The sequence below is a fragment of the Propithecus coquereli genome, unplaced genomic scaffold (assembly GCF_000956105.1).
Source record: "Propithecus coquereli isolate 6110/MARCELLA unplaced genomic scaffold, Pcoq_1.0 Scaffold423, whole genome shotgun sequence".
Classification (NCBI taxonomy): Eukaryota; Metazoa; Chordata; class Mammalia; order Primates; family Indriidae; genus Propithecus; species Propithecus coquereli.
Window position 1 is genome coordinate 1,885,430 of NW_012149986.1, and position 25,751 is coordinate 1,911,180.

At 38.2% G+C, this 25,751-nt stretch overlaps 1 pseudogene; it reads right to left on the minus strand.

The window, feature by feature from the left end:
- Nucleotides 1-17,481: 17,481 nt before the first annotated feature.
- Nucleotides 17,482-25,751, minus strand: part of LOC105817767 — a 25,035-nt pseudogene continuing 16,765 nt past the window's right edge.

Consider the following 25,751-nt stretch of genomic DNA (forward strand, 5'->3'; position numbering starts at 1 on the left):
AGAGGACACTCTCATTTGAATATACTGATTTTCCTTAATTATATCTTCTTTCATTTGAGTGTCTGAACAAATTTTATAATAACGAGATGGCGTGGAACATCTAAGATGGTAGTGTTGCTCTCCTTCTTTTAAAGAGGGGTACACAGCATCGTGGAGGAATGAAAAACCAAACCAACCCAGCCTTGTCTAATAACATTCACAGGTCCAGTGTCTGGGGAGAGTAAAGGCTTTTCAGTCTTGTGTCTTATCCTGTCCACAATGGAGACTTCCAAATTTCAAAATTTCAGAGGATATTTTTAATTGGAAGATGACATTAGGGTATGCAGTTGCTATGGTCTGAATGTGTGTTTCCCCTAAATTTATGTTGAAACCCACCAATGTGGGGGGTTCGAATGGGGCCTACGGGAGGTGATTAGGTCATGAGGGTGGGGCCCTCACGAATGGGACTAGAGTCCTTATAAAAGAGGCCCCAGGAGAGCTGCCTTGTCCCTTTCCACCATGTGAGGACACAGCAAGGTGCCATCCATGGAACAGAAGGCTGCCCTCACCAGACAGACAATCTGCTGGCACCTTGATCGTGGACTTCCCAGTCTCTAGAACTGAGAGATAAATTTGTTGTTTATAAGCCACCCAGTCTATGGTGTTTTGTTATAGCATCCCAAGAATAAGATGGCAGATCTATTTGTTTTCTTTTCCCAGTGTTTTCAATGAAAACTCTTCACATCCTTTCAGGAATAAAGCAGAAGGAATGTTGTTTAAATGGAACGAATACACCCACTTAAGAAGGAATAAAAAATCTGCTTTCAAATCTGTAGATTTCCCTGCCAATGTTTTCCTTGCCCATCAGCCACAGATCTCCACTCATGTCTGTTTCTGAAGGTGCCTATTCTCATATAACATTACTGCTGAACAGAGAGCTATTAGAGTATTACTAGCCAATAGGACGAGGGTGCAGCAAAACATTCTCCCCTTGTTTTCTTTTGCCAGCAAGTTTCTGACCCATAGAGCAATTCAAAAAATTGCCTTCTAAGCCCTGTATCTAACTTTGGTGTTTCTTTGCAACGTGTTCTTTCAAAACAATTTTTCATAGATAGTATTTTCACAGTTAAAAAATTAAAAAATGTGTTGAGTGAAAAATCTCACTTTCACCCCATTGTCTTTTTAGTTCTCACCCTACTGTACCTAATAATAACCCCTTTAGTCAGATGTGTATAAATAGTATAGACTTTTAATGGAAGTGTGAACAAATATGGACATACATTCTCATTTTACCCTCTTTAAAACAAGAGGCAAGGCCAGGTGCAGTGGCTCACACCTGTAATCCCAGCACTTTGGGAGGCCAAGACAAGAGGATCACTTGAAGCCAGGAGTTCGAGACCACCCTGGGCAACAGAGCAACACCCTGTCTCCACAAAAAAGAAAATAAATCACCCAAGTGTGGTGGTGTACACCTGTAGTCCTAGCTACTTGGGAGGCTGAGGCTGGAGAATCACTTGAGCCCAGGAGTTCGAGGTTGCAGTGAGTTCTGATCCTGATGCCAATTCCAGCCTGGATGACAGAGTGAGAGCCTGTCTCCAATGGGGGAAAAAAAATCAAACACCAAACAAACAAGAGGCAATACTGTTCTGAACCTTTCTTTCTTTTACTTAGTATTGTGTCTCAAAGATCTTTCATGCTGCTAAATAGAGAGCTTCCTCATTCTTTTTTTACGCTTGCATAGCCTTCCATCAAGTGGATAGACTGTATTTATTTAACCAATGATCTATTAACTTACATGTAGATTGATTTCCATCTCTTACTCTTAACAAATAATGCTGCAATGTTTATTCTTATACAAAAGTCATATATGTACAAATACATCTGTGGGATAAATCCCAAAAATTGTTAAGCTTAGTAGTTAATAAATTTGCCATTCTTGAGTTTTTTTACTATTTTTTTTGAAACAAGTTCTCACTTTGTTGCCCAGACCCCAGATTGAATACAGTGGTCCAATCACACAGCTCATTGCAACCAGCCCCTGGGCTCAAGTGATCTTCCTGGCTCAGCCTCCAGACTAGCTAGGACTATAGGCATCCACCACCATGCCCTGTTATTTTTTAAAATTTTTTGTAGAGACAAGGTCTCACTATGTTGCTGAGGCTAGTCTCAAACTCCTGGCGTCAAGAGATCCTCCAGCCTCAGCCTCCCAAAGTGCTGGGATTATAGGCATGAGCCACCACACCCAACTTCCTGCAGTGTTTCTTAATGCAGTACTACTCTTTCTCTCTTGGTGAACTCTTCCTCATTCTCCAATACTAACTTTGAACATTAGCTACTCCTTGAAGACTTTCCTAATTCCGTTTCTGAGGATAGTCACTTGCTCCCACCTTTGTCCTCCTATTGCCCCATAGCTGTAGCTCCATTATAGTTCTCAGCCCTTCGTTCTGAGATTATTCATGGTATGGCAGTCTCCTCTACTGGTCTATATATGCTGAAAAGCAGGGATGCTGTCTGCTCTCGTTTGTAAGTCCAGCACCATGGACTATAAATGCTCAATAAGGATAAATGGATGTATACTATGACTGGAGTAAGTTCCAAAAATTATGGTCCTTTGGAGAACCTGAGACAAATGTCAAATACCAGTGTGTATTGTTATGCTTTAGTATTTGGCCTGGCTGGGTGAGTTGACTGAAAGAGTTACTGGACTAGGAACAGAACACACTGAGCCCAGATAAGTACTGGATAAGGTTCATGTTGGAATCAAGCATCACAAATCGATCTTTCATCACATAAGCAAAACTTTGATTGATTGTGGAAGCTCACAATAGGAGACTTGAACAGCTATGTGTCAAGAAGCACGGTAACAGGGTCAGTGCTTTAGAAACAGGAAGAGCTTATGAGCGTCTCTTTTTTTTTTAAGACAGGGTCTCCTCTGTTGCCCAGGCTAGAGTACCATGGCCTCAGCCTAGCAACCTCAAACTCCTGAGCTCAATCAATCCTCCAGCCTCAGCTTCCTGAGTAGCTTGGACTACAGGTGTGCAACACCACACCCAGCTAATTTTTTCTATTTTTAGTAGAGATGGGGTCTCACTCTTGCTCAGGCTGGTCTCCAATTCATGGCCTCAAGCAATCTTCCTGCCTCTGCCTCCCAGATTGCTAGGATTACAGGTGTGAGCCACCTCACCTAGCCCATGGGATCCTCTTTTGAATGTCCCAGAGGTGACTCAGCTCTTGCCATTTTCCGTCTGTAAGTTTTCAAAATTTTTAGGAAAGATCTAACATAAAGAAAAGACATGTATTTTAGGTGATGGATATTCCAATTACACTGACTTGATCTTTACAAATTAGATGAATGTATTAAATTACCACTTCTGTGAACATATGTACATCTATTATGTATCAATAAAATTTTTTTTAATTTTTGGGAAAGAGCTTGATAGGTCAGCAGGTTCTCCCTTTGCGTGATTCAGCCATAGCTACAGGCCAGGATGAGTAACACAGGCACGGCCTTCGGGGAAATCACGATGTGCCAGGCAGCCATTGTAATTTCTGACTACTAGAGGTGCGAAGGAGACAAGGCAGTGGGCTTCCTGTCAGGTTCATGTGGTAGAATGACAAGGAAGCCAGGGAAAAGTAGAAGGGCTAAGGGGCAGGGATTCAGACAGGAGAGCAAGCAGCAGTCTAGCCGTCAGGATTAGACTGGCAGCCAAATGTGGAGTTGAAGCCAACTGAGCACATCTGGCCCCACGTCACGAGCGGCTCTGGGAACTAGAAGAGGACGGTGCCTACCTTTGGCAAATGAGTGGAGAGCAATGAAATGAACGTTCAGGCTGGAAACCAACCTGGTCCTGGCATCCACCATTCCTGGATATGGAACTTGGAGCAGAGCTACCCATGCATTCCTCTTCATTCACCTGCCAGCTGACACCGTGAAGGACAGGCACGGCCTGCCTTCATCCCCACAGTGTACCCACTAAGCACCTACATGTTTCATACTCTCCCAACTATTGGTGCTTGTTATCTTCTTCTACTTGATGTTATCTGACCTTGAATCCAACTTATATGCTGGTATGACTGAGAAAGGGCAGGACAGTGGCATTCGTTTTGTGCCTACTGTGCTCCAGACATGGGGATGGAGATCTCATATGCATCATCGCATTTTTAATCCTCAAACTAGGCATTTGAGGGAAGAATTAGGTCTAGTTTTTTTTTAAAGAACCACTTTATTGAGCTATAATTGACATACAAAAAGCTGTACACATTTAATATATAGGACAATGAGCAGAGAAAAGTATGAAACCAAAATCACAATCTAGAGTTTGGAGACACCCACGAAACCATCACCACAATCTATGCCATAACCATATCCCACCTCCCAAAGTTTCCTCCCATGATTAGGCCTTCTATAAAGATGAATTAATTTAAGCCAAGAAAGGTAAAGTACCTTGAACAAGGTTATCTGAGAACTCACTGCTCATATTCCCCCATCATGGCACCTGCTAATTCATCTTCATTTTATTACATACACACAGGGCCCATGGCACCAATTTGGATGGCACCTATATGCCAGTCATGACATCATGTCCACGAGTCAGGAAACCTCGACTCTGGCCTCGGCTTATGCTATTAATTAGGTGGTGGTTCAGTTTCTTATGTGTAAAGTGAGAAAACTGAATTAGCTGAATCCAGATCCTTGTATTGCTCTAGAAGTGTTATGCCTCTGGTTTCATAGTTTTTGAGGCAATTAGACATTGCTTCTGCTTTAGAGAACTTTAGTCTGCAGATCTATGCCTTACTGGGGCTACATTGTTTTAGCCTCTGCAAAAATATGTCGGCATCCTTGACGTTCTTCATTACTCCTTTGCTAATCTTTTCACATAATGTATGATTCAACAAAGCAGAATTGAGTACCCAGGATGATTCCCAAGGAAACTTTGAATTCACCTAAACAGTTCCTCAGGTATAATTTGGTATATTATCTTCTTTACTTCTCTGGACTATAAGAGTTATTTAGAAACTGCCCTCCCCCGCCCCCCATTTTTGGTAGTGGAAATCTTTGCCACATGAAGTCCTTATTCAGAATTCTAAGATGTAAACCAAATGTCAGTGGGCATGAAAACAAGTTATTATATCAACAGCTAAGAAAAAAAAATCCTGTTGGAAAAAAAGATTTTGTACTGGAAAGACTTTTATGGATAGAAAGTGAGACAAACTTTTATACACTAGAAGTTAAAACCAATGTGGAGGTCAAAGGGCTGCAGAGAAGAGAGTGGAGACAGGGCTCAGCATACACCGGTAGGCTGGAACTCAAGACTCCTGAAATTGAGGGACAGATCTTTTGAAGAATGGACGTGTCTGATCATTTCTTTAAAATTGGGCAGCCCCCAAACTACCCTCTTTTTTTTTTTAATGAGGTAGTCCATGAACCAGGATGCGTCTGAAGAGACTCCCTAATATTCAGTTTATTTATGTATTCATTTTTTTAGAGAAGGGGGTCTTGCTATGTTGCCAGAAGTGCTGGGATTATGGCAGTGCGGTGGGCCTCTGCCCCCAGCCCTACTATTCCATTTTAAAGTGTAAGGTATCTGTCATGTAAATCCTGTCCATTTCCTCAATTTTGTGTGCTATACACATAAACACCCTTAGGTGAGTGGGGCTTTTTGTTTGTGTAGGGTGGGTGTTGGGGGTGAAAAATAAGGAAAACGACTGAGTTCTGCATAAACTAAATTAATTCACTGAAAGCAGAAACTATCACTTATCAAGTGCTTCTGGGTCCCAGACAATATATTAATGCTTGGTACATTTAATCTTCAAAACCTGAGGTCCCCAAGCCCTGGGCCACAGACCAGTACTGGTCCGTGGCCTGTTAGGAACTGGGCCCCCACACCGCAGGAGGTGAGGGGGGGTGAGTGAGCAAAGCTTCATCTGTATTTACAGCCGTTCCCCATCACTCACATCACCGCCTGAGCTCAGCCTCCCCTCCCCCTCAGTCTGTGTCTTCCATGGAAATGGTCCCCGGTGCCAAAAAGGTTGGGGACCACTGTTCTGAACAACTTTGGGAATGAGGTGTTATTATTATTCCCATTTTAGAGATATCAAACTAAAACCTAGAGAAAATACATTATTTGTACCTAGTTACCCAAGAAGTGAGTAGTGAGAATAGGACATGAATTCACATTCTCCTGACTCCAAACTTCGTTTCTTATCCAGTCACTGCCCTACATGGCTGCCCACGATGTACAGGGACTTAATCATGGGGACTACGAAAACATGGAACAGGTAGCAAGTTCTGCTTTCTACTCTTCATCCTCCTGAGTTAGTTTTGCTATTAAAATATTTTGTATTTTACAAGTAAAAGGAACTTACTAGATAAATATAAACATGGGGTCAACTTCTCTTAGTACTATTATATAGTGTTTATTAACTTACAATTTGCTCACCATTATACTTTATAAGGTAGATAGATACTCACAGGGCAGAAGGCAGTATAACCATGGTGGTTAAGAGTGAATATCTGAATCCTTCACTCAGACATTTCTTGACTATATGAAACCAGGCTAATTAACTAACCTATTTGTGTCTTCACCGTATCCTTCATAAAATGAAGTCTACAGGCCAATGTTATTACTTTATAGTCACACCTTCATTTTTGACCTAAACTCAATCACCCGGCTTGATCATCCATGCTTTTTTCTCCAGACTTGGATCTTAATAATTTTTGGCTTATTCTAAAAATACAAAAATCTTTATAAAAGACAGTTACAGATAAAACAAAATCAAACAAAAAACCTCTTAAGACAACTCTATTACTGAAATTTCAAAATATTTCCAGCAATAATATTATTATCTAATTGAACATAGTTTCCTATGGAGATAATTTTGAATGGGGCAGTATTACTTTGTCATTATCTCAAGTACCATAAAACAGAGGAAATCACACACACCCTCCCCTTGTGGGCTCTGGATCCAGATAGCTGGGAGCCCATTATTACATCCTCAGAGAAATGTCCAAAGTAGTATTCCCTAGCATAGACACATCGGGAATTAGGGAACAAAAGATCAGAGTTGACTAAATTTGGGGATGCGGTTCTTAATTTTCCTAATAACTAAATCTTCACAGATACCCAGTGTTCCCAGAGGTTGTCGTCACTCACTGCCAGCCCCTTGTCTACTCTCCGACTCTATCTACCTCTTTTGGAATTTGCCAATATGCTGCCTCCCCAATTTACATAAATACCCTGGACCTTGATGCTATTGGGACATTAGCCAGCCAAATTCAAGTCCTGTCTTTGGTTTTCATAATACCTGATTGCCAGATTCAAGTTTCCCTAAATTAACTGACCCCTGCCTTTGTTCCCAAGTTTATACCTAAACTTCTTTGTTTGGCCCAGACAGGTACCACCCATACTCCAAGTACAACACAGCCAACCTATCTTCTAGAGCCTGCAGGTGAAGATAAGTAAGTGCTCACCCGTGGCTAGGAAAATCTGAAAGGTAGAAGATAGGAACAGAGCCACATGGTGACAATACAACTAGTAGGCTGGAAAATGGGTAACAGGTCATAGGTGAAACAAGATTAATTATAATATATTCAGTATATCATTAATTTATTGTATTTATAAATGACTCAGATATGATAATCAATCGATATGGTATATCATAGTATCCTCCATTCAATATTTATTATTGGAATTTTACTTATGGTAGAGAATGTCATAGTGATTTTCAATTTCAACACAGAAAAGGTTATATGCATTTGAGCAGTTCTGTCATTTTTTTTTTCAGTCACATCGAAGTAGACAGCAGTTGTTGATGTGTACAGTAAATCTGAAATTCTTGGCTGGGTGCGGTGGCTCATGCCTGTAATTCTAACACTCTGGGAGGCCAAGGCAGGAGGATCGCTTGAAGTCAGGAGCTTAAGACCAGCCTGAGCAAGAGTAAGACCCCATCTTTACCAAACAACAGAAAAAATTAGCCATGCATGGTGGTGTGTCTGTAGTCCCAGCTACTCAGGAGGCTGAGGCCACAAGATCGCTTGAGCCCAGCAGTTTGAGGTTGTAGTGAGCTATGACACCATGGCACGCTAGCCCAGGCAACAGAGCAACACTCTTATCCTAACAAAGAAAGGAAACAAAGGAAAGGAAGGAAGGAAGGAAGGAAAGAAGGAAGGAAGGAAGGAAGAAAGGAAGGAAATTAATATTTTGAAATCCAGCTCCACCTGAGCAAGAAGACTTGCCATGAGGAAACTGCACCAGTTTGGGGATGGAGCCGTTATTTTCATTCATTCATTCATTCAGAAAACAAGCACTTCCCCACCGCCCCCCCCAAATGCTTTTTAAGCTCCACTTATTGGCAAAGCATTCTGAGCACATAAACAAGAATGAATGTGGTCTCTGATTCTGAGAAGCCTAGGGTTGTGTGAGGGAGACAAGATTTGCATTCCATAAGTATAATATAATGTAGGAAGTAAAAACTGCCACAAGAAAGGAAAAGACAAGGTACAATGAGAGTTGAGAAAAGGAAAAGGTGACTTTTAACTTTGTAGGAGAGATGGCATGTGATCTGGCCTTGAGAAGGGCATTTCAGACAAGGAAAAAACTAAGGAAACAGACCTAGAAATCAGGGAGAATTCCTGGTCTCAGCCACATGTGGTGCCTGGAAAGCACAGCACATGTGTAATGATACATGTTGCTTTGCTAGCTTGAGTCAGAAGATGAGGTCATATTTCACACAATAACAAAGTTCTGAATCTACATCCTATCCGGCCTAACAATGTCTTCTTTCTCTCTTGAGGTTTCTTACTCCCTCCGACGATAACTTTAAAAAATATGTCTAGGGGCCGGGTGCAGTGGCTCACACCTGTAATCCTAGCATGCTAGGAGGTCAAGGAGGGAGGATTCCTTGAGGCCAGGAGTTCAAGACCAGCTTGAGCAAGAGCGAGACCCCTCACTACTAAAAATAGAAAAATTAGCTGGGCTGTCACACACCTGTAGTGCCAGCTACTCAGGAGGCTGAGGCAAGAGGATTGCTTGAGCCCTGGAGTTTGAGATTGCAGTGAGCTATGATGACACCATTGCACTCTACCCAGAGGAAGAGAGTGAAACTGTCTCAAAAAAAAAAGTCTAGGGCTTAGTTCCACTTGACATTGCTTCAAGGAGAGAGGTCCTAGTGGCTTGTTGTAATTTTTGTTCACGAAAGAGAAGCTAGCTCCTAGGTATTGAATGATTGATTGACTGAGACAAGATCTCACTGTCACTCAAGCTAGGGTACAGTGGTGCAATCATAGCTCACTGTAGCCCTGAACTCCCGGGCTCAAGCTATCCTCCTTGCTCAGCCTCCTGACTATCAAAGGACTACTGGAACACACCACCATTTCCAGCTAATTTTTTTTTTTTGCTTTTTGTAGAGACTGGGGCCTCACTATGTTGCCCAGTCTGGTCTCAAATCCTTGGCCTCAAGTGATCCGCCAACCTTGGCCTCCCAAACTGCTAGGATTACAGGCCTGAGCCACCATCTCTAAGTAACCCATGGGTCAAAGAAAAAATCCCAAGAAAAATTCCAAAATATTTCAAACTGAATGATAATGAAAACACAGCCTATCCAAATCTGTGGGATGTAGCTAACACAATTTCTAAGGAGAAATTTATAGCCTAAAATGATTATATTAGAAAAGAAATAAAGTTTAAAATCAATGATCTTAGTTACCACTTTAAGAGGCTGTGGGGAAGGGAAGCAAATTAAAAAGTGAGTAGAAGAATTAGTAAAAGTTGAAATAAGATAAATCATAAAAATAATAAATCAATTTATGACAGCAGAAAGTCAATTCTTTGAAAAGATTAACAAAATTAAAGAACACTGATAAAAAATAGAAAAGAGACAAATTACAATTATCGAGGGTAAAAAAGGAGACATCACAACAAATCCCATAGGATGAAGGGTAGTAAGGAAATATAATAAGCTTTATGCCAATAAATTTGATAACTTAGAGAAAATGTGAAAAATTCTTGAAAAAACCTACTTTTACCAATACTGATACAAAGAGAAATACAAAATCTGTACACCCCTATAATAGCTAAAGAAATTGAATTTGCAATTTTAAAAAACTTCTCAAGAAGAAAACTTACGCCCAGATGATTTCACTTGTGAATTCTGTCACAAGTGTAAGGAAGAGGCCAGGCGGTGGCTCACGCCTTTAATCCTAAGGCTTTGGGAGGTCACGATGGAGGATCACCTGAGGTCAGGAGTTCAAGAGCAGCCTGAGCAACTTAGTGAGACCCTGTCTCTACAAAAAAAAAATTAGCTGACAAGAAAAGGAAGCTACAGATCAACATCTCTCATAAACAGGGACACAAAAATCTGCCATTGTTTACTGCTGCTGCTTAACAGCTGACGCAGGTACGCTGGGGACGCGCCTGCGCTGTTGAGTTGCCTGAACGTGTGTCTTCGCTGTGTTAAAGGCATGTCGTATTTTCACTGTTAAGTTTTCAATGTGTGGGTAAGTACAAGAAAATGACTGCTTATCAGTAGCACATACATTCAGTCAGGAGTGACGGTGACACCAAACCACCACAGATTACCCCCATGGGAGGCTGAGACAGTGACACCTTTGCTTTCTGAACGTTCCATGTACATACACTTTTGTCTCATGCCCCAAACCATTAAAAATATTGTATAAAAATTACTTTCAGACTATATATATAGTATAAACGAAACAAATGAATTTCATGTTTAAACCTCGGTCCCATCCCCAAGATATCTCATTATGTATATGCAGATATCCCCAAATCCAGAACACTTCTGGTCCCAAGCACTACCTTACCGACATTAAATGAGGAAAGTCTCATAAAGCACTTGGCAGAATGTGTAGCATATATAGTAAAGTGCTCAACCTTAGCTTCTGCTTTTCTTTTTCATTAAGTTTAAATTAGTACTACTTAAATCTTGCTGGTATTTACTATTAAGAATAGTTTTTTTCTCATTTACATTAGGGACAATTCCTAACCTATACAGAAATAGAAATAAACTTTCCCACATCCCCATCAACCACCTTCAGCAATTACCAATGCGTGATCATTGCGGTTTTGTACCCCATAAGCTTTCTCTGTGCCACCCCTGAAGATTATTTTATAGCAAATTCCAGACGTACCATTTCACTCATAAACATTTCAGGATGTACCTATAAAGGACTATTAGAATCATAGTACTACTATCAGCACCCCAGATTCCAAGTTATTAAACATTTTAGTGGGAGCTGCTTAAGGTAGAAACCAACATTTCAGAAGCAGTTGGATTTTTTTCTTTTACTCTCACTTATCAGGGAATGGGATTTATAGGAAATCCCCCCCACCACTGTTTACTTACTAGGCACAAAAGCCATATCAATTAGGAAATATGACAACGCTTTTTCTTCTAAAATACCAATAATGATAAATTTAAAAATTTATGATGTGCATTGTTTTTTTCTAAGAAATAGAATAAATCATGATGCACTAAAGAGCTGTGGCACCCTGTAGTGTTCCTGATAATAGTAACAAATAGAATAATCACATTAATAATCTACTTCCTGTACCCAAAGATACATGTAGTAACCCTGCTTCTTACCGTACCTTAGCTACCCAAAGGATTTTGGTGATATTAGGAGTAGATAGTACACCTTCTTAATGAAATCATTATTCCATTTTTTTTTCTTTTTGAAGTAGTATCAAAACCCAATCCTAAAATTCAAGAGGACTATATTACAATATAATTTCAAGTAAAAGATGCCATTAGGAACATGAGGGCCATATTGCAGTTTTGATTTTGGATCTTTAGAGGATATCTTAAAGTATTATTTTGTAAGCTCTAACAGTTTTTCCATTGCAATAGCTCTCATGGTTCAGACTCTCAGTGGAGGATCTGACACTCAAGACAGTCATCTGCCAGGATGTAATGGACATAGCGGTGAAGCAAGCAAAGACAACCACAAGGCCAGCAATAAGGAAAAGTGAAGAGGTGTTTTAATGGGTCTTCTTGAATGTTTTTCCTGAATTCGAGTTTTTAATCACAGTACTGTTCCAAGGTTATTTGTACAAGGGGCTATCTTTTGATCAGTCAAATCCTGAATTCAGTAAGCAAGTTACAAAAAGGCAAAAATAAAAAAACTTTGTGTACAACTAATTTGCCAGTGTATTTAGGGGCTAGGTGGCAACCTAATTAAAGAAAATAACTATTTTTCCCTGGATTTCTTTTACTGATACACCATTAATAAATAACTTGCTTTCACATTTTTTAAAATTTTGAGTGCGACGATATGTTAAAAATTAGATGGAGAATCACAGTCTATTTTATACTACTTACTCTAATATAACAAGATATGGAACTAATTATCCAAGTCTTATTATAGCTTGTTCCACGTCCGTTTGATGGACTTGGAATCAAGCATCCCTTCTCATTCTGAAATTAGGGGAATTCCTGTTGTCTGCAAGTATTATTAAGATTTGTAATACGATGGCATCACAGATAAAACATTCCCATATGCTTTAAAGAGAATTCAATTAAAAGCTAGAAATGATGGAGAAGAAGGCTTGGTCCATTATGCTTCCCTGAGTACTTTGCTTGATCTGCATAACACTTTGGGAAGACAAGATACAACATGATAATATAAAATTTTGAACAAGAAATAATGACAAGTGTTTTAATAACAAATCAGGTATTTTTGGTTTTGTTTGTCTTTTTTAAAAAATGTAATGCACAGATTTAATGTCTTTTTTTTCCTCATTAGAAAACCCTAATCACAGTTGTCACAACTTTCTTTCCCCTTTTCTTTGGACCATCCAGTGAAGAGACAGAGAGACAGAAATATCTCTGAAGGATTCCACACTAGATAGCTAGGTTGACATCCCTGGAAAATAGAGAATACCTGAGAAGTATGTAATAGTTTTCATTTGAAATATTTAGGCTGATGAAAGTTTCACATTTTTATAAGCATAGGTTTCGATGTTTAAAACTTGTTTCGAGGAAGGGAAATCCTTTGTCTTCATTTGCAAGTAATTAAACATAATGGCTAATTGTACTTGTGCAGTATTAACAGCTATGTTATACAGTAAATGTGGACCAAAATCCATTCAGAAAATGTTCAACTGTTTTTCCAGACATGGTTGTAGCATGTTTTCAATGAGTATGTATGTTAATGTGTAACTGATAGCAGAACAAAGTTACATCTTTAAAACTACCACTTGTACAAACTTTTCCTCTTTTCCATGGGTTTTGTGCATATTTTTTACAAATCTTGGATTTACCAGACTGTCTTTCCACTGGCAGTGGGGTTTGCAGAAGTTGAGCATTTTTATGGTAGATAAAATGTTACTTCTATACAAGTACTAACACCCTCCTTTTATCGAAAGCTACTTCTTATCTCGCAGTCTACGTTGTGCTGCACTATCCTGCTTCTTTGAAACGACGTGTGTTCTGCACACCTCTCTGTATGCCAACTAGAAATGATGCTGAACTGACAATTCTATGAGTTTGGTTAACTTTTGCAGGGTATTTAGTTTTGTGACTCGGAATTCAGTGAAGTCATACGATTTCCCTGCAGAGAACAGACTGCGTATACATAGGAATGAATCCGGCTTCAGGGTTCAATCATGTAAGATCCTTTACAGGCACTAGTAACTAAAACTGAAAACTAAATAAGCTTATTTTTGAGAAATGTCTCATTTCCAAGTTTTCTTAGTACTCATTAAGGAAGTATTTTTTTAATTGGAAAAAAGTCGATCTGTGATGCTTATGCAGTAAGTGTAAGTAAATGCTATATAAGGAAACTAACCTATTTGAAAACATGGCTGTATTAGAGGGGAATCTTTATTTTCATGTCGGTATCATACAACATTAGCTGTTCCAGGGCAGTACTTTCAGATAGTCTGTATATTGATGTATAGAGACTATATCAGGGTGAAAACAACGTTAACAAAAACTTTAAGGGTATATTTACTAAAGGATAGCATTTCTAAGACATTTTGAATATTGGGTCATTTGGTGGTTTTTGATAGAAAACAATACTTCTCATGTTGTCAAATTATATGAATATGGGAAAATAACATAATAGTTTGTGTCTAGCATTGTATGGTTTGACCTCTACGATAACTGTTTTCATCTATAGATTAAAAATTTGAATTATTTCAATAACTTAATTTTTGCTTTTGGGAGGTCTTACAACGGAACTAGGACCCACTGTTTTGAGAAAACCCCCATATAGACCAGTCATTATCTGTTTGTTTCTTAACAATAGTTTTAACCTGGACAGATTTATTCTAGTTAAGCTACAAGTGTTGACGTGTAAACTTGTTTTGATTAAAGAATTTTTCTGTCAAATTCTATTAGTAAATTACTTCTTTGCTATTTATAAGAGTAAGCAATGGAATTATGGATTTGCTGCCAAGGAAATAATTTCTTAGCTGGTCACAGAGATTGTGTTGTGTGGGGAGACAGGGTAACTAAACAATAAGCTCAAGATGGCAAAAATAAAGAAAATGGTATTTATCTTTTCTTCAACGTCCCTTTTTTCTCTGTGACCCAACAGATCTAGTTTTACCAAGAAGCCACAGAATATTCAACTTCTAGAGACAGAGCAGCATTCTAACAATTTATGTCTGCTTTGGCAAGGTACTTAAAGCACAGTTGTCTTCCCAAGAGATTTTCTCTATTTGTCCTAAGCTGATTCGCACATAACTAACACTCTCAGAACTTTTTTTTTTTCTTTATCATCATTGGATAACATTTTAACGAGTAAGTTTATACATGACCCAGCAGAATAGAGTCTTGAAGGTTTCTCAGGTGCTTGGAGAAATTTCAGACACACCATCTGAATCAGAGAACCTGATTAGGACTGCATGTGTGTGAACATTATATAGAGTCCTTAAGCCTTATAATTGCTATTATGTCCAGTGATTTCGAATAGTACCCTGGCAGATTTACCTTGTTTTGCTGATGCAGTAATGTCAGTGTCTGTTCCTATCCCCACACACGTGCCTGGATGTCAGGTCAAGATGAGATCTGCCATCTAATCCTGTACAAGAGCAAAGGCTTTTAAAGGGCTCTGTGAGGGCTTCGCTAACAACTTGTTTTGTCCCATTGGCCAGAGAAAGGACGATCTGTCGGAAATAGCAAATCCATATCCTTAAAGAATTAAGAAACAAAGAAAGGTGAAATAGGCACAAATGTGTTTATATTTGTGTTGTGTAATTCGGCAACACACAGATAATGTTAGAGATGACCAACCTTTCTCCCAGTAAAATCTAAATGTTTAATTATTCTTATTGATAAAGATGTTTACAGAAATAGCTGTTGCTTTTCTATATATAGTGATTTTTGTGTATGTGCATCTAATATTATATCAAAACGGAATTTCTAACCACAAAGAATATTGATAAGTTCATGACATCATTTTCGTATTTGCTATAATAAGCATGCTGTGTTTAATATGATGAAATAGAAATGAAAGCTGTCTTGGATCCAAGGTTTTGTAGCTGCAAAATATACAAAGTTAAGAATTTCTTTTGACTGGAACTTGGTGGGAATAGCATGACTGATACACAACACACTGACGAATTGTGGGAGTAACCTAGTTAGGCTTTCTTCTTGGTTTCACCGGGAAACCATAGTAGGTATCTGAGTCTTTGGAGACAATGTTAACCTTAAGAACTAACACATTCAATAAATAATAAATCAGTGTTCTAACTGATACCTTTCTTCTCTGTTCACTAAAATGAATGCATTGGCAGCACACATGGAACAATGCATTATGACAATAATTAACTTTCTACTAGGTTTGCTGTTTTGAGAGTATGAATTGAATATGATAAAAGTAAACAGACCCTGGCATATTCATGCATGACCTAAAAGGAAGGTAGTATTAATAATAAAAGCATTGGGCCAGGTGCAGTGGCCCACTCCTGTAATCTAGCACTTTTGGGAAGCCAAGATAGGAAGATTGCTTGAGGCCACAAGTTCAAGACCGGCCTGGACAACATAGGAAGACCCCATCTCTGGGGAAAAAAAGAAAAAGGAATCAAAAATACATTTTACCTGTGGAATTTTAGAAATTGGATATATCACTTATTTATCTTAAATGTATGGTTTTCCAGGACAATTTTCAATCTACTCAATTTTACCACTCTTCAGTATAGGAAAGTAAAAACATAGGAACGTTATAAGCCGGCCATGGAGCGGCCTCTTAATTCTCTACAGTGATCCTGTGTACTAACTGAAGGAATCAGTCAATGCAAATAATGCAGACATATCAGAAACAGGTGCTTGTCATCTCCAAACCAATCAACTAAACTGATATGTAGCATTTCAAGTCCATAAAACATAACTTCGCTGTCAATCTTTTAAACATAGTCCTATAGGATCCATCGTTGTTTATTTATATGGTAAATGTCTGTCTGAGCCATCCCGATGTGGAACTTAGGTGAATTTAAATATAACCTAGGAAAGAGAAAGTAAAACTTAAATACTTTTGATGCATTTAAAATCTATTTTATAGCACTCTTAAAAGTCTTAAATGGCATTACATTTCCACCCAAAAAGGTTTCCAGAACATATTTCAATACAGATAGCTACAATCTTCTCTGATGATCTGGACCTGGGAATTTATGAAAAAGCTTCCTTTGCCTTTTGGCTCAGAATGAGAGAAAAGCGTAAGTAGGATTACTATAGTTAGAGGACCAGAGGAATGGAAGAGCTGGGCCAGAAAAACTCCTGTTTACTTTTTCTCTTTTTGCTTACAGAATCGTCAGTAGTATTAGCTAAGACATAGAGAGCCAGAGCTAGCAGTCAGTAGGATCTGGATTGTTCCACGTCTCCACGGTCATATAAAATCTATTTTTTTAATCTTAATACTAAACTGACATATTTTAAACTCACAGCACTTACGATTCATAGAAAGTTTCTGTCAAGAATTGAAGCTTCAATTTAAATGTTACTTCCGTGAAGGTATGAATATATACTCAAGATCTTTTTACTTTCATTATTCATGTATTCTCATTAAAATGTCTTATGTACCTAGTTCCTAACAAAACTAAACCTAACATTATATTACAAAAGAACCCACTATAAAATTAAATTACACGATAGTTTTTCTTAATGTTGTAGTATTTATTAAATAATTCACTCAGAGAATGAACAGGATTAGGAGAAAGAATCAGAATATGTGTATTTGACAAAGGATTCATATTTAGCACTTCTGCAACTCAGTAAGATAAACAACTTACAATGGGTAAAAAGCACTAAATGAAAAACATCCTTTGGAATAAGTACTAAATTAAATATATTTCCAAACAAATATAATCAAGTTACTTTATAGGAAAATCTTTGATTTGGACTTTTTTTTTGGTAGCTTTAGCTAATTGTTCCCAGTGGATCATGGTCCTCAGTGGCATTTCTTAGATATAAAGTAACCATCCAAGAGAACAGTTATTTCAGAAGGCTGCAGCTTTCTCTCTCTGTGTGTGTACCTGGCTATCCTTAATCAAAGGTTGCAGAATCAACATAAAGATAAACAAAGAATTCCCGCAGTTTGTTGCCTTCTGAACCATCGTGGAGCATTCAGAAGCAAACTTCACAGAAGAAACATGGGTCCTCTGGTACAAAACTATCACTGTTGGTCAACCGTCTGTAGTTTTTAAAAAAGATGTACATTATTAAGTTTTTCAGACTTTAACATGCTGTAAGTTATAACCTGTACGTAGTAATATATAAACATAACATTCCCAGTATTGTCCTGTCAGTCTACAATATTAAAACATAAGCCTTTATATAATTTTGTATATATATGGAGACACAGACAAATCACTACCAATACTCTACAAGGCAAAAGGGCATCCAACGCTCAGAAACGTTGCAGAACGCTGTTTTTCTGTAAGGCTTCCCCCTAAAGGTGAGTAGAGAAGAAGATAAGTCTGTACTTGAAAGCGTCATACATTTGCCATGACATATCTGTCCTCCAGGTAACTTACTTATAAACACAGTCATTTTCCTCTAACAGACCATCTTGGAAAACCATAATATAATATAATTAGATGCTACGGATCTGATATGCTTTTGCTTAATTTATCTTTTTAACTGGTAAATGAGTTCTGGTTAATTTGAAAACTCCAACTGTTTTATTACCTAGAATTCAGGATAAAATATTGTAATATACAGAGCGTATACAAGTGGGAATATGGGCAACATTATTCAGCTGAGATTGTTTTTGGTCTGAGATGCTATTGGTCACAGTAAGATGAAAATGCCATTTTCCAGTGTATTTAAATTGTGCATCTCACAGACTGTGTACTTTTAACATTCCCTTATTTTCATTTTGATCTGATAACTCTGATTTATCATGTTTTCCTATTGATCCATTAGAAAAGTATATTGTGGCGGGGAAGCCAAAGAAAACTGAAGATATGGGTTGAATATCTGAAATGCTTGGGACCAGAAGAGTTTCAAATTTCAGATTTTTTTCAGATTTTGGAATATCGGTGTTATGTATATACCTATCATCTGAGCATTGAACATCTGAAATCCAAAATGCTCCAATGAACATTTTCTTTGAGCATCATGCTGAGGCTCAAAAAGTTTTAGGTTTTACATTTCTGATTTTCAGATTCGGGATGCTCAACCTGTACTAAATTCTTCCCTTTCCTCTAAGTGGTTTCCCAACTTTTTTGACTCTGACCCACAGTAAGAAACACTTTAATATAAACATGTAGAATCACATGATGCAAAAATTTTATACAACTTTATTTTGACCTCGCATGTGATGTGCTCTGATATTTTTTTCATTGAGAAGCTGTGGAATGAAGCTGATTTGGTAAACTACAGACAAGAAAGAACATGGCTCCCTGAACATGGCATCAGCCCTGAAGTTCGACCTTCCCCTTGACTTATCTGTATATATCACAATACATGCCTTACTGTTTAAAAACGCTAGTTTTAACATATTAAAACTGATCTTGCGGCCCTTCTCTACTGGATAAAAACCCGCATATTATTTACAGGTCCAAGTACAAAAGTACTTAGAGCAAAAAAGGAAAACTGAAATTATCAAAACTACTTAACTACTGAAAACCAGCAATTCTTGAAGAAAAAGATATCTTGAAGAAAATGTACACCTAGCTGTGCACATTTTACAAACGGAGCATTTTCTGGTCCGCAGCCAGTGCTTCTTGATAAAGTGCCCTATCCAAGCAGTCATCAGTATGCATAAGCCTTTTGTTCATAAGAAAATAAATGGAGATTAAAATTAAAGTGCAAATTTATGATCTGTAAAGGAATATATCTGTACATTTAGGAACACAGCAGATGTTTTCAGTTTGTGCTTACAAAAAATTTAGGTAAACTGCTTGTTATACCAGATTTGACCAAAATTGTGTTCCACAAAACACTTTCTCTAAAAGAGCATTTTGAAAACAAAGTTTTCTTTCCTATGAGCCTTCCCCGATCCCTTTATGGTAATGTGCACTGTGACACCCTAAGAGGGAGCTACTGTACACTCCATTTCTTCCGTGTACTCCCTCAGAGAACCCTTGGTTTGCCTAATGCTCAGTACCTTTTATGGAACACAGTTTGGACAGGGCTACTTGGTGATATTTTACCCAGACTAACTGGTTATTACAATGTGGCTCTAGTCTTTTACTATCCCCTTTATGAAAATCTAAATTTGGCTCCTTAGTATTAGGTGTCAGAATTACAGACTTTTAAGTTTTAAGAATTGTAAATGAAAGTCAATCTCTATTCTGTCACTAATCAATCAGCTGTCTGGGTTTGGATAAACCCCCTAAACAATGATTGACCTCAGATTCTTCTGAAAAATGAAAGGACGGCACAAGATTATTCTAAAGGTCCCTGACAATTCTAAAATGCCATTTTTTTTTTTAGTTAGAAAGGATAGCAAATATTAAACTTCACCATCAGAAAATGATTGAATTTTTGATAGGTGGTACTGTGGAATGGCACTGAATGATTAAATCCACCTATGAGATGAAAATGACTCGTCTACATTACCTTTAAAAATTTCTCAGCAAAGTTCCACGTTACAAACTCTTTTTCTTTTGTTTATTTCAGGAAATTATGGGGGTACAAACATTTTGGTTACGTGTTATGACTTTGCCACACCCAAACCACGATTTGAGGCATGCCTTTCCCCCCGCTACGACGCTCGCCACGTCCAACAAACTCTAATAAATGCCAACTGCTTTTTCTCTTTAGCACTGAAACACATCATTGTTTCTTGTGTTGACCACTGCATCAAGAAATTGCCTTGAGTCTAAGGGCCATGTTCTTATGCTTCAGCCTTGGAATGACACTGTTTGCAGCAACCTGCCCCTACGCTACAAGAAATAAAAAGAAAGTCAGAGCATCACAGAGAATAGTGGGTTGTCTTCCACCTTATGTTTATTGACAGGCAGGCATATTTACCCTCATTTGACTAGAAAAGCTGGCTTACATAAAATTTTTTGAAGTTTTTAAGACTTTTTTTTTTTTAGACTAGTCAAGTAGAGCAGTGAGAAAGGGGGATAAAGTAGAACAAGGAGATCAATCTGTAACTGACTATGAATAATCAATTGAGATAACTCACTGGACCAGCCAACATTTTAATAACATTATCAAAACCATAAACATACTATATATAATTTTTAAAGTCACATAAATCCAAGGTTTATGAGCTTTCTTTGCTCTCCCTTCACCATTCTTCCCTAGGGGCAACTCTTTTCCACATATAACTTTTTATGATTTTGCTCTTCAACTTCCCTTTATAGAATTACTGTAATTTTGCGTAAATAGATATTTAATGTTTAAATTATGGTGAGTTGATACTATTTCCACATAAGCTACACAACTGACTACCCTTTCCTCTTACTGTACATTTTATTTTCTAGCTACTAATTCTCTCTTGTTTGCATCTGCTAAATTTTCAATGTACCTGTTACTAACTCACTTCCCTATTTTCTGATGGAAGGAAGAACATACTATCCATTTGAGTTAAAGACCAACCAGAAGTCTACCAGTTCTATTTTTCTTCCCAGAAATCCTTATTGAAATTCTGTGTTTCTGGCTCCAGTCTCTGGACTAAACTGTTCTCTAGGTCTGTAGACAGCTCTCGTACCAGGATTTCCCTTCCCCATCATCCTCAGATTCCCTTTATGTCTATTTAAGCTACTCTGTGTGGCATCCCACGTCCTTCTTGTTCCCGGTTTACTCTTTGTGTGAAGTGCTTCTACATCCTCTGGTAGCTCTCTGAGAAGCAGTGCGAGGGATATAAAATTTTGGAGACTGGTCACTAAGACCAAAAAGAAGTAGAAGCAGGGACCTTCTGAAAGCATCAGAACCTATTTACTGGTATGTCATTGCTCCACAAAAAAAATGGTCTCAGAAGGAATCAAACCAGCAACACAGCAAGGTTTTTTCTTACATATTGGTACTTCTTAAACTGAGATTTCCTACAAAAGGGGGAAATGAATAGCTTTATTTATGGAATAGAGATATCAGCTATACACAATTAATAACTAATCTCCGCATCTCATTTTAGACTATTTTAGCTCTTTCACAATTTAAATCTTTATCAAAGTATTGAGACTTCACATTTGTCAAATATCAGAATTACTCTTCTCTTTCCCTAGTTGTTACCTCCTTCAAATTTTGGCAAAAAGACAAGAAACCTAGAAATAAAGTTGCAAATGATCAAAGAATCGATATTATATACACAATGGATGACTAGTACCCGAATAACAGCTGTTTAATACAGAAATGGAGATAATTTTAAAAGTATTTACAGATTTTAACCCTCTAATAAATAGTAAAGTATTTCTTAAAGATGTTCCAAAAAATCAACAATAGAGGACGCAAATGGATACAGAGAGTTGCTAATGGCATGGAAAGCAGACGCTTATTTTTGCTGTTCCCAAGCCAAGCTGCAATGATGATTACTTTTACTCCCTTTTTTTTCTTAAATACTGTGCTTTTATACGGTGAAATAAAGAGAAAGAAAAGAGTAAAAAACGTTCTGAGTGCTGCCACCCACCTTACGTCAGTAATGACGACAACATGCCCACAGTCTCCCTGGTGCCAGTGTAAGTAAGGAAAGCCTAGTTTAATATGCACGTCACTGAAGGTGAAATCTTCCATTCCAGCAGTCCGAAACTTCCGCAGCCTCTATCGTGGGACTCTGACGCTCAATGATAGTCCTGTGAGAGGGAAAAAGGGAAAGGATATAACACTGCCCCACAAAAGCTTAAAAACTACAGAAAAGGGTTTGCGATTCACACAACCTGGCTCACCCAACTAACTGGGCAGTTGCCGTCTTGAGATGAAACCATAGTGTCTGATACATATTGGGACAATAGGACACTGAATTTTTCTTCATCTATTAGAGTGATAATTCTCAAAGCGTGCTCCCCGGGGTCAAAATTACCTCCACCATAATACTAAGCTGTTACCTGCCTTGTTCAATTCTTATCCTCTCGTAAGCAACCGGTTTTCTAGAGGCGACATGATGTTTATCACATCAGCTCGAATGCAAAATGTGTGACAATTTCTCACTTTTGTTTTGGAAAACAGGTATTTTTCACAAAAATAACCAACATGTAATGAGATCATTTAAATTAATATTTCAAATATTCCTTAGTTTCAATCTCGAATATGATAAATATTGATAGCTACAACCCACATATGCAATAGTGCTTTGGGGCCCGCAATTATTTACACTATAAAGGAGAGCTGAGACCAAGGAGTTTGAGAACTGCCACATTTTATTTATTTTTTTAGAGACAGGGTGTCACTATGTTGCCCAGACTGGAGTGCAGCAACTATTCACAGGCACAATCATAGCGTACTACAGCCTCAAACTCTTGGCCTCAAAAGATCCTCCTGCCTCAGCCTCCTAAGTAGCTGGGATTATAGGCATGCACCACTGTGCTCAGCTTAATTTTTGTTAGATGTATGTAATGCTCAGTACGAGATCTGTAAACGATTCCTTGCAAAGATCCTTAAAAGATCAATAATAGGATTTATGTAGATATCACTACTTTGAGAAGTAGAAATAGGAGTTTAAGAAGATTTTTGGAAAGTATACCTGCCCAAATCTCTGCATTCCACATATCTGTTATCATTATAAAATGTTCCTTCTAAATAAAAGAAGGCTGATTTATATAGGTCCTACAAGAAAACAAATGTTGAGAGAAAGCCTATAATTAACAATTTAAAAAAGTATTAATTCAAAATTTACATATCATAAAATTATACTAACATGTTCCAATAGCTTTATGAAACTTCACAGAACATGCTCAGCATATTAAATCTGTTTAAAATTTGATGGGAACCTACTATGTGACAAGTACTACGTTAGTTACCGGGAATGAAGGTGTAAAGACACGTTCCCTGCTGCTGTTTTCAATTTTATCCTGTTGCTGTTTTAGTCACTAGCTTTGATTTAAATTTGTATATTGTCCTACGATTCATAAAAGGAACCCAATTACAAACCAAAGAAACTTCAGTATTATTTCATTATATGCATAGACAGCAGTGATAGCTATTTTGGATACTAGAACTAAAAACTAAACAAAATCTTATCTTTGATGTCTCCCCTGTAAAAACAACAATCATTGATTGAGTTATATTTTTCTGTTATTTTTTTAATATCTTCAATGAGTTCCCTAAAAACAAATTCTCTCCTTGTATTTTCAATAACTCTCGGGCAGACAGAAGATGAATTTCTATGTTTATGCAAGCAATTTTGCCCCAAGTACCACAGGAGAAGCGCAACTGGTCTAAGCCCTCAGGTTTCTTTTTTTTTTTTTTTTTTTTTGAGACATAGTCTCACTCTGTTGCCTGGGCTAGAGTGAGTGCCATGGCATCAGCCTAGCTCACAGCAACCTCACACTCATGGGCTCAAGCGATCCTCCTGCCTCAGCCTCTCTAGTAGCTGGGACTACAGGCATGCGCCACCATGCCCGGCTCATTTTTTCTATATATTTTTAGTTGTCCGATTAATTTCTTTCTCTTTTTAGTAGAGACGGGTCTCGCTCTTGCTCAGGCTGGTTTCGAACTCCTGAGCTCAAACGATCCGCCCACCTCGGCCTCCCAGAGTGCTAGGATTACAGGCCTGAACCACCGCGCCTGGCCCTTAGGTTTCTTAACTTTCGTTCTTCCCGAGTTTCTATCAAAGGGGTGGCTCTTAATCCTGACTGCAAAACAATCACAGGAACTCCCAAGACCAAGGCTCACCTCAGACTCTATATGAGAATCCTTGAGGATGTGGCCCAGACATTGGTATTTTTCCAAAGCTCTCTAGGAAAAATAATGCAAGCAGAGTTGAGAACCACTGTTAGAATGGCCCTCCACCATATGCTTAGAAACAGGCCCCTGGGAGAGGGTCAGAAGACCTGAGTTTTTTTCCTTAACCTACTGCTGACGATAACAGCCTTGCAACTCTGGGCATGTATCTCTCCTCAGAACTCGTTTCCTCACCTGTACAGTGAGAATGGTCTCTGCCATAGTATCGGGCAGGATTGTGGTGAGGATCAAAAGCTGTTTATGACCTGCAGAAGATATGTAAGTTTCAGGTACTAAAATAATTTTACCCTAATGTTACAATTTCTCTCCTACTTCTTGGAAGCTTCTATTTTTCCTTCATAATTGTCTTCATTCCTCCATTTACAGATCATGTGACACTGGTGTCAGACACTGTCGCCAAGACCGGTTCTGCTGTTTCTCCCTGGACCTGTCACTACATCTCACTGACCCTCTGGACCCTCATGTAAAACATGAGTAAAGCCATTACCTTCCTCACAGGTCGTTACGGAGATATAAAGATGCTTAATATTAAATGGAAAATCTGACACTTTCTATACTTCTAAACTCTCAAAGAGGTATAAGCCAGGGTCCAAAATAAAGGTTCTAAAAGAAAAACTGGAAACAAAGTTTAGTGTATATAAAATTCTGTTCATTATTAAACACTTCTACGGAACTTCATCTTAAGTGATTTAAGCAACTTAATGCCTTTTGCTGTGAATTACTAATTACAAGGTAGACTCTAACAAAAAATGTTTTCCATCTAAATCATGTCATCTATTAATAACCTCTCCTATCTCAGTATATAAATGGGTAACATGGGAGATGTGAGTAATCTCAACACCAGTAAATTTTCATTTTTAACATTAACCAAAAACAATCACCAACTGGTTTCCCTATTTTGCCAGTGCCTCGGCTAGATGAACTGACGAAGTTCCAACGGGGTGGGGCTGGGGAATCACCAACCAATATGCAAAAACTAGTGTAAGAAGTTACTTCTGCTAATAATCGAATGTAACCTGAGTCTACAGATACACTGTCCATTTTACAAATCAACTACTGATAACTAGTACAGCCATTTGAACAAAGTCATTTTTTATAAACAATTTTAAGCATTTATTAGTCATTTACTATCTTGTAAATATTCAAATCAGTTATAGTAGAACTTCGGGAATATTCCTAGGATCCTCTGCGAGGGAAATGGTACTGGGAGAGAAGTGCTACGGAGGCTTGGTTAAGGAAATCTTTACAACTTTCATGTATGTTACCATTTTTCCTTTACAAAGGCTTTATAATAAGGAACAGAATGATACATGTGTAAAGCATGTTCTTAGAGCTCCACGAACAGACCCTAAAGAGGCGCATGACTGTAATCCCAGCACTTTGGGAGGCTGAGGTGGGAGGGTCGCTTGAAGCCAGGAGTTAAAGACCAACCCGGGCAAAACAGTGAGACTTCATCTCTA